This window comes from Equus quagga, chromosome 14 (assembly GCF_021613505.1).
Source record: "Equus quagga isolate Etosha38 chromosome 14, UCLA_HA_Equagga_1.0, whole genome shotgun sequence".
NCBI lineage: Eukaryota > Metazoa > Chordata > Mammalia > Perissodactyla > Equidae > Equus > Equus quagga.
Genome location: NC_060280.1, coordinates 12,358,174 through 12,366,251, shown reverse-complemented (window position 1 = coordinate 12,366,251; position 8,078 = coordinate 12,358,174). Strand labels below are relative to the sequence as shown.

General features: G+C 54.4%; 1 long non-coding RNA gene across 1 annotated transcript; it reads left to right on the top strand.

Moving 5' to 3' along the window:
* The first annotated feature begins 865 nt into the window (after nucleotides 1-865).
* On the top strand, nucleotides 866-7,120 carry LOC124225774 (uncharacterized). Its single transcript, XR_006885095.1, has 3 exons — nucleotides 866-972; nucleotides 2,734-2,814; nucleotides 6,882-7,120. It is a non-coding gene; the product is annotated as an uncharacterized LOC124225774 (long non-coding RNA).
* The last annotated feature ends 958 nt before the right edge of the window (nucleotides 7,121-8,078 follow it).

The following is an 8,078-nucleotide window of genomic DNA, read 5'->3' as shown; positions in this document are numbered from 1 at the left end:
CTGCTCATCAGACCACGCTGAGGCAACGTCCCACATGCCACAACTAGAAGAACCCACAACGAAGAATATACAACTATGTACTGGGGGGCTTAGGGGAGAAAAAGGAAATAATAAAATCTTTAAAAAAAAAAAAAAAAAAGACAGATTAACTAATCACAGTATGTAGGCTCTGTTTGAATCCTGATTCAAGCAAACAAAACCATTTATGAGATCATTGGAAATTCAATTACTGATTGCATATTTGCTGGTGTAAGGAATTACTGTACAATTGGGTTGTACTTATGTCAAAAAAGTTCTTATCTTCTAGAGACACGTAATCAAATATATACAAGTGAAATGATATAATGTCTGAAATTTGTTTCAACAAAACAGGAGGAGAGGAAGTGAGTGGGGCGTTCCTAGATCAGGTTTGGACATGGGTTAATTAATGGTGGTCAGAGCTGGTAACGGGGTCATTATGCTATTGTGTCTATTTCTATGTTTGAAATTCTTCATAAGAGTGAAAACGGAGGCTTGGCTGGGAAAGGAAAAAGAGGCAGGGGAGGGGCTGAAGGGACAGGAGCAGATTTGATGGACCCAGCAAGGCCCCCAGACCACATGTCTTTCTCCTCCGGTTCTGCCCACCTCCCCTGTCTCCCTCTAGTTCCTGGACAAGCCCACTCTGAGCCCCCATCCCAAAGTAGCTAAGGAAGGACAGTGAGACCCAAGGCCCTGGAACCAGACGCGTCAGAGGTCGTATGTCAGGGCAGAGGTAGTCACCTCTTGACCTTAGAGAAACCAAATCAGTGCCAGCCCCTGGGGACGCTGCATTTCCCTTTGTTTTCCACAGGTGGGGATGTGCCTGCTTCAAGGGCATGAGGCGGGGCAAGTTCATCCTTATTCATCCAGAGAATCCTGGGCATAAAGGGGCCTCAAGAAGCTGTCAAGTCCGTTCCCCTGTCTCTGAGGTCTGGGCTTCCTGGAGCTGGCCAGGTATGTAGAGCCAAGAGACCAGCCTGCCTGCCCCAGAGCCTCCATGGCCAAGCCTCCGAGAGTCCTGGGCAGGCTGCTTGGAACCCTGGGCCTCAGATTCCTACACTGTTCAATGGACATAAACATTGTCACGTGTGTTGGGGCAGGCAGGGCACACTGGCTGGCCACTGAGATGTGGACTCTGCTGGGCCTCAGCCCTCTCTGGGGGTGCCTTCCACAGAGCTGCGTCCTCGGGCCTCTCCCAGCCCCCAGCCCCTGGCCCTGCCTGCACCAGCCTCTCTGCATCTGTCATCAGCCCGCTCTGCTCCCCCGGGCCAAGCTTTGTTTGGGGGCGACTGGCAGGCTGCCCGTGCGCACAGTGGAGGCGGTGACTCCTGCTGCTGCAGACAATACTTCACAGGCTGCATGGTTACCCACACTTCCAGCCACCCCACACCCCACCATGGCCCCAGTTCCAAGAAGTCCGGAGCCCAGAATAGACAGGCTGGGCTCCCCCACTGCCTCAGCCCCACCCCATCCATTGCTTGCTCCTAGCTTCTGTCCAAAGGGAGAGCAAGCCAGGCAAGTCCCAAGGCTCCTACTGTGTGCCACGAGAGGGGCTCCACACACGCATGCTGTGTGCCTTGGCGTATAACCCTTGCAATCCTTCTAGATGGGTGTTAGGACAAGTCATACTTTACAGCTGGGAAAAGCGAGACAGAGAGGGGAAGTGACTTACCCGAGGTAGGAAGGGGCAGAGCCAGCATTCGAGTCCAGGTCAATCTGACCCCTAAGTCCAGCGGAGACACCTGGGAACACAGGCCCAGGCACCAGTGACCCAGTCTCTGTGTCAGGCAAGATCAGCACGATGTTCTCCACGGCCAAGTTCTGAGAGAGGCTGTGTTGCATCTTCAGGTGAAGCCAACGTCTATGACATTCCTAGTCCCCTGGCGCTCCTCGGGTGGGGACCTTCAAGTTAACTGCCTCTCCAGTCTGAGGAACAGCCTTCTGCATCTCATCTGAGCCCCGGCCTCACTCAGGCTACTGCTTCACCCACCGCCGGCCCCGTGCCAGGCCGGGCCAGGGGTGCAGGTCAAAGTACAGGCCTCTAGTCTCCATGCTGAGAAGGGAGGCCCAAGAGGGAGCTGGAAGGCCAGGGAGAAGCAGGGACCCTGGCCAGACCCCTTCCTGAGTGTGAGTGGAGCTAGGAGTCCAATGCCTCCATCCTGCATGTGGGGAAAGTGAGACGCAGGAAGGGGCTCGGAGGGGCTCAGGGAGGACCCCAGGGCAGCACACAGCCAGCACAGTGAAGACCCTGGTCCTTGGCCTCAGTCCAGGCTCTCTCCACTGTACATGGGGGCCGTCCTTCCCCACAATCCCTCCTCACATCACCTTCCACCCTTGACTTAACCTGTTGTCTTGCTTCGAAAACTAGTGGGCTTCACCTCAGACAGAGCCGTTTACCCCTCGGGGGGCGTCTAAGGCAGCAGGTCCCAAACGGCCAAAGAAACCCCAGACACAGTGTCAGCCGCACGGGAACATCCTATGGCATGTTGTCACACCTTCTGGCCCTCACTTATGCTGTTCCCTAAGCCTAGAATGCCTTTCCCTCTGGTTCTCCGGGTGGGCAGTCCCAGTCATCCTTCGATACCCAAGAAGAAGGACACCATACATCCTCCCTGAGGGGGTCTTCTAGGGTATCCACAGGAGAGTTCCCTGCCGCCTCTGGGTGCTCCCACAGGGTGTTGATTATTCATTCAAGGGTCTCCGTCTCCCCACTAGGTGGAGCTCTCAGAGGCCAGGGCCCTGCCTGAACCATCCCTAGATCCTGCTGCAGGGCCTAGCTTGAAGCCTGGGAACAGAGTGAGTACTTAAGGAACACTCAGGCGTGGAGGGAAGGTTGGCCTGTTGGGGCATGTGGGCCATAAATCACTTTCCCAAACCAGGAGGGAAGTAGCAATCTGGGAAGCCTTCATGGTGGTGGCAGGACAGGATATAGGGCAGAGGCAGATGACGGTTGCCCTGGACAGCCTGGGTACCGGTCATGAGGCCCTTGCCCTCCATCTCTCTACCAGGAAACTCCTGCCCTGGGTGCCACTGGTCAAGGATGGGCAGGTCTTGGGGAGAATCAGGTCTCCCCAAGGCGTCCGACCTCCCCTCCGAGGAGCGTGGTGGGGCAGCTGCTGGGGGTAGCAGCTGGTGTCTGTCCCTGGAGCCCAACGGCTGTGTGCGCCTTAATCCCAGCTCCTTGGAGCCCCACAGGCTGGCAGGTGGGCTGATTAGGCAGAAAGGAGGCCCCAGGAGAGGGCTGGGGGCCGAGGCCCCTCCCTAGGCCCCCACAGCTGCCCACTGGATCCTGTCCTGTGAGCCGTCCCCATCCCCAGGCCCCTGTCCACAGCTCTCCCCTCAACCCCGAGCTGTTCCTCCCTCAGCCCTGACATGGAGGCCTGACCCTCTCTAGGCAGGAAGATCCCGCTTAAAATGTTCAAACCAGAAACTGCAAAGAAGACACGAATGCCAGTCCAATATGCCCCTTAGTGCCTTCTTTCTGGATGGAGTGGAGGGCTCCCAGCACACAGGGGGAGGCAAGTGTTCACACTGGGACCAAGGTGTAGACATTCCTGACATAGAATGTGAGTGTGTGGGACAGGCGGGTGTGCACTTGGGGTGTGAGGCGTGTTCTGTAGGGGAGGTGTACACAGCGGGTGAGGTATATACACGTGTGAGGTATACATGGAGTATGAGGGGTACGTCGTATAGCATGTGTAATGTGCGTGAGGTGGACATGGTGTGAGAGGTGTACACAGTGTGGAAGATGTGTCCTGTATGTGAGATATACTTACGTGAGAGGTGTACATAATGTGAGGTGTACATAGTGTGAGGTGTACATAGTGAGAGGTGTACATAGAGTATGAGGTATACACAGAGTGTGGGGTTTACACTGTGGGAGGTGTACATTGCATGAGGTGTACACAGAGTATGAGGTGTACACAGAGTGTGGGGTGTACACTGTGGGGGCTGTACGTTGTATGAGGTGTACATGGAATGTGAGGTATACACAGTGTGAGTGTATTCACAGAGTGTGAGGTGTACATGGTGTGAGAGGTATACATTGTGTGAGGTGTACACGGAATGTGAGGTATACACAGTGTGAGGTATACATGAAATGTGAGGTATACACAGAGTGTGAAGTGTACACTGTGTGAGGTGTACCCCACAGAGCGTGAGGTGGACATGGTATGAGAGGTGTACACAGACTGTGAAGTGTACACTGTGTGAGGTGTACCCTATGGAGTGTGAGGTATACACGGAATGTGAGAGGTGTCCACAGTTTATGAAGTACACATGCCCATGCCATTCCACGGAGGGACATGGCGGTATGGGGGGGGGGCAAACAGTCCTTCCAAGGAAATGCGCCTGTCAGCTCTGTCCTGGGCCCAGACGCTGCACCCTTGGCACAACCCCCTGTGGAGTGTCATAGGCAGAGGAGACAGGGACATCCTCTGGCTTTTCACAAATCCTTCTCTGCATAAAGTAGAAGGTGACTTGGTGAGGCCTTCTTCCTCCTCCTGCATCCACGCCATCTTAGCTCAGGGACAAAGTGCTCTTTGAGGAGAGGCCATACTTTGGTAACGTTATTTCCTATTAAATATAAAGCTCTCCTTTAACAGCTCTCCTCACCCCAGGAGCCTAATGCCCTTAGGCTGCAAGAATAATTAGCACCTTCATGAACCCTGCCAGCCTTAACACTTCCAGTCATTAAGCTGTTGTCACCTTATTTGTGTTGTTTAGTCAACCACGGTGAGTTTGCATTTCAGATCCCAGGAATCTGGGCCCTCAGAGAGCCCTGCCCTCGCCTCTGAGGCACAGAAAGTTTTCAATTACGTAAAGAATAAGCTGGAAGGAGGGAGAATGGATGATGAGCTCCTAGGGATTTTCAGAAGCCAGGCATCAGGTGGTTCTTAAACTGGGCCTCGGCTCTCCCTGCATCTGTCAGACAGTCTGGGCTCCCGTGAATGTCCCCCGCCGGCCCTTTCAGTCCCATGAAGGCCTTTCAGCCCTTTCAGGAGGTGAGAAGTGGCCGTGGTGAGGGAGGAAGGCAGGGCAGAGGTGCTCACGGCCCGGGGCAGGCGGGGTGGAGAGCTGCACAGGCCGCGGGGTCCCCCACACAACGCCAGGCTCAGTCAGGCACAGCCCCTTCCTCCACCCTCTCCCTGAGCACACACGCGCTGTCCACGTGGGTCCGTGTGCCGAAGCATCTCATCCTCGCCTCCCCAGTGGGCACAAGTCCCCTGTCTCAGCCATCCTCAAACCCCATCTCATGCCACCCCGGCCCTCACCCAGCCCACCTGGCACCAGACATTCAGGCCACGGGCGCCTAGAACAGCAATGGCCACGCCTGTCTTGTCCCTCCCAGAATCCTCTGCTCCTGGCAGAGGTGACTGTCCTACAGAAGGTGCTCAATAATGATCTGTTCCCTCTGCCTGCAACGCTCTTCCCCAGATGGGCACGTGGCTCACTCCCAAACCTCTCTGACCTCTTTGCTCAAATGTCACCATGTCAACCTGACCACTCTCTTTAATTCTGCAACCAGGCCCGCCCTGCGCCCCAGTCCCACTCACCCTGTTCTGCTTTTGACATTTTCCACGGCTCGTCTCCCCTTCGAACATGCCCTGTGATACACGTATTAGTACGTTTCTTGCTCACCGGGGGCCTTGCCTCCTAGGAGGTCAGCCTCACGCAGGCAGGGACGTCTGTCTGCTTTCTTCCCTGCCACACTCCCAGTACAGGAGCTGCATAAATATTTGTTGAATGAGTGAATGAATCATGGAGGGGACCAGAGACAGTGGGTATCCACCCCCACAGTGCACGTGCCCCCCAACATAGCACACCCTGCACACAGTGGGGGGCAGGAGGCTGTATATGTGGCATTTGTTGTCTCCCTGTTCCCTTCCCCTTCCACGTGGACTCCTTTCTCCAACTCTCATTTCATCTGCTGCACTCTCAGGCCCTGCTTGCATGTGGGAAGCCAGGGAGCACCCCCGAGCGGGAGGTGTGGTGTCTGTGGAGAATCTCTGGGACCCTGGCCCTGAATCTGGGACCACGTCCATACCCTCCTGACCAACTCAGACTGGCCCCAGGGCAGGGTCTGTACCCGGGGGCCAGCAGTTTCAGGCCTTTCCAGGGAACAAGGTTGGCAGGGGACAGGGGAGGGGTGCTCAGGGTGGATCCAGGGACAGGATGGAAAGACTGGGGACAGAGAGGGGACCTGGGGCTGGCCCTGCCCCACCTGGCCTGCTCATGTTTTCACCCTCTGGCCCTGTGGCACTCCCCACCCCCTGGCCAGATATGCAGCCTGTGCCAGCCGTGGGGAGAAGCCACAGGTCCAGCCTGGGCAGGGGCAGGGTGCTTGAAGCCCAGGGCAGGTGCAGGCTGGATTGGGTTTCCAGAGGCTATATATATGGATATAAAGGCTGCCTGGAGCCCTGGGGCTGGCCGCTCCCTCAGGGTGCAACACTGTGGGGTCCAGCCAGGCCTGCATTCCTGCCCAGAGGCCGGCTCTCCATTTATAGCCCCGGGCAGGCAGGCCTCGGAGCTGAGGACAGAGGACTGGAAAGGGTGGAAGAGAAGGGAGCCCCCTTCCCACCTGCTGCCCAAGGAGCTCCTGACTGTGAAGCCTGGAGGCCGAGGCCTGGGTGAGGTGTGCACTTGGCCAAGATTATGTAGCCCCCAGTCTGCTCAGCCCTGAGTTGAAGGGAGAGGTGCTGGGAGCACCCCCTGCTAGGTCCCTCAGCCCACTGCCATTGGCCCCTCCCAGAACAAGTGAGCACCCGCGTCCCTGAGGGGCACCTTTGACTAAACTCTGCAATGGAAGAGTTTGGACTCTTTCAGCTTCCAAACCTGACTCCATTTTCCCTCTCTGTCCCCAGCCCAGCACCAGGATTAAAAGGCATCAGGTCCCAGGATGGACACACCTCTCCCTGCTCTTTCCGCAACAGAGACAGGAAGGTGGTATTGGCAAACTTCTCCCAAAGACGTGGTGGCTCACCCAGGAGAGCAGCCCCTGGCAGGCGGGGTCCCAGGTCTGGAGAGGTCTGGAGAGGTTGGCAGGACCAGGGATTCCCAAACGCTTCAAGCAGCAGAAGCCTCATAGAAGACCAAAGTCCGCTTGGAAGTCTCGTGTGGAAGTGGCATTGTACCACCAGACCGTGTGTGCGTTTAAAAACAGTGCTTCCCAATTACCACAGAAGATGAAGCTACGAGGCAGGTTTAAAACTGTCAAAGCAGTTTAGATTTCTAAGCCACAAGTGATAAAATATTTAAACGTGTTTGGTAAGTTCGAACATAGAACATTTACTTGTTGTAAAGGCACCGTGATGACAGCCCTGAGGCGGCTTTTATGAACACAAACACAAAAAGCAAAGTTGTAATCATTTAAGTCTCAGCATCCAATTTATTTCTGTGTTCCCTTTGCTTGCTCAGGTTTGAGAAGAATCTGGGTTTGCAAGGATAAGTGGCTTAAAGAGCTCACCTGGAAATCTCAGGGTACTCTTAGATTCAAGAGTTTGATTCATTCATCCACCCAACAAATAGTTATTGAGTGTCTAGTAGGTGTCAGGCATTCTGCTGAGGTTTGAACAATAAGGAGGACTATTTGTTTCAGTATAAGTTACTAATATAACAATTATTCCCTTCGTCATTGTGAGTGTAAGTCAAATGAAAAGATTCAAGCTTATAATAAGCACCACTTCTCTCTGTAGTATCCTATTATGATATTGCAACAGGCGTGTGCAACTGCTTAACAGAGAGGCTCATGCCCTGGGCAGTTGGGCCTGGGTCTTGCCTGGGAAGAGCAAGGGTGACCAGCATGTGTGTCTAATCATATATGTGACTGTCCAGTTTAGAAGAAATACAATCATCCTCATTAATGACATATTTCAAGAAGTTCAAATATACAGAGACAGAGTCAAAGGCATGAGGCCACCCATTTGTTCATCTGACATTTCTCAAGTTCTTACTATGTGACAGTTGCTGTGATGTTTTCTGGAAATGCCATGGTGGACAACACGTCCCTGCCTTCATGGGGCCACATCAATCAATGAACGAACTAATAAAGAAGATCATTA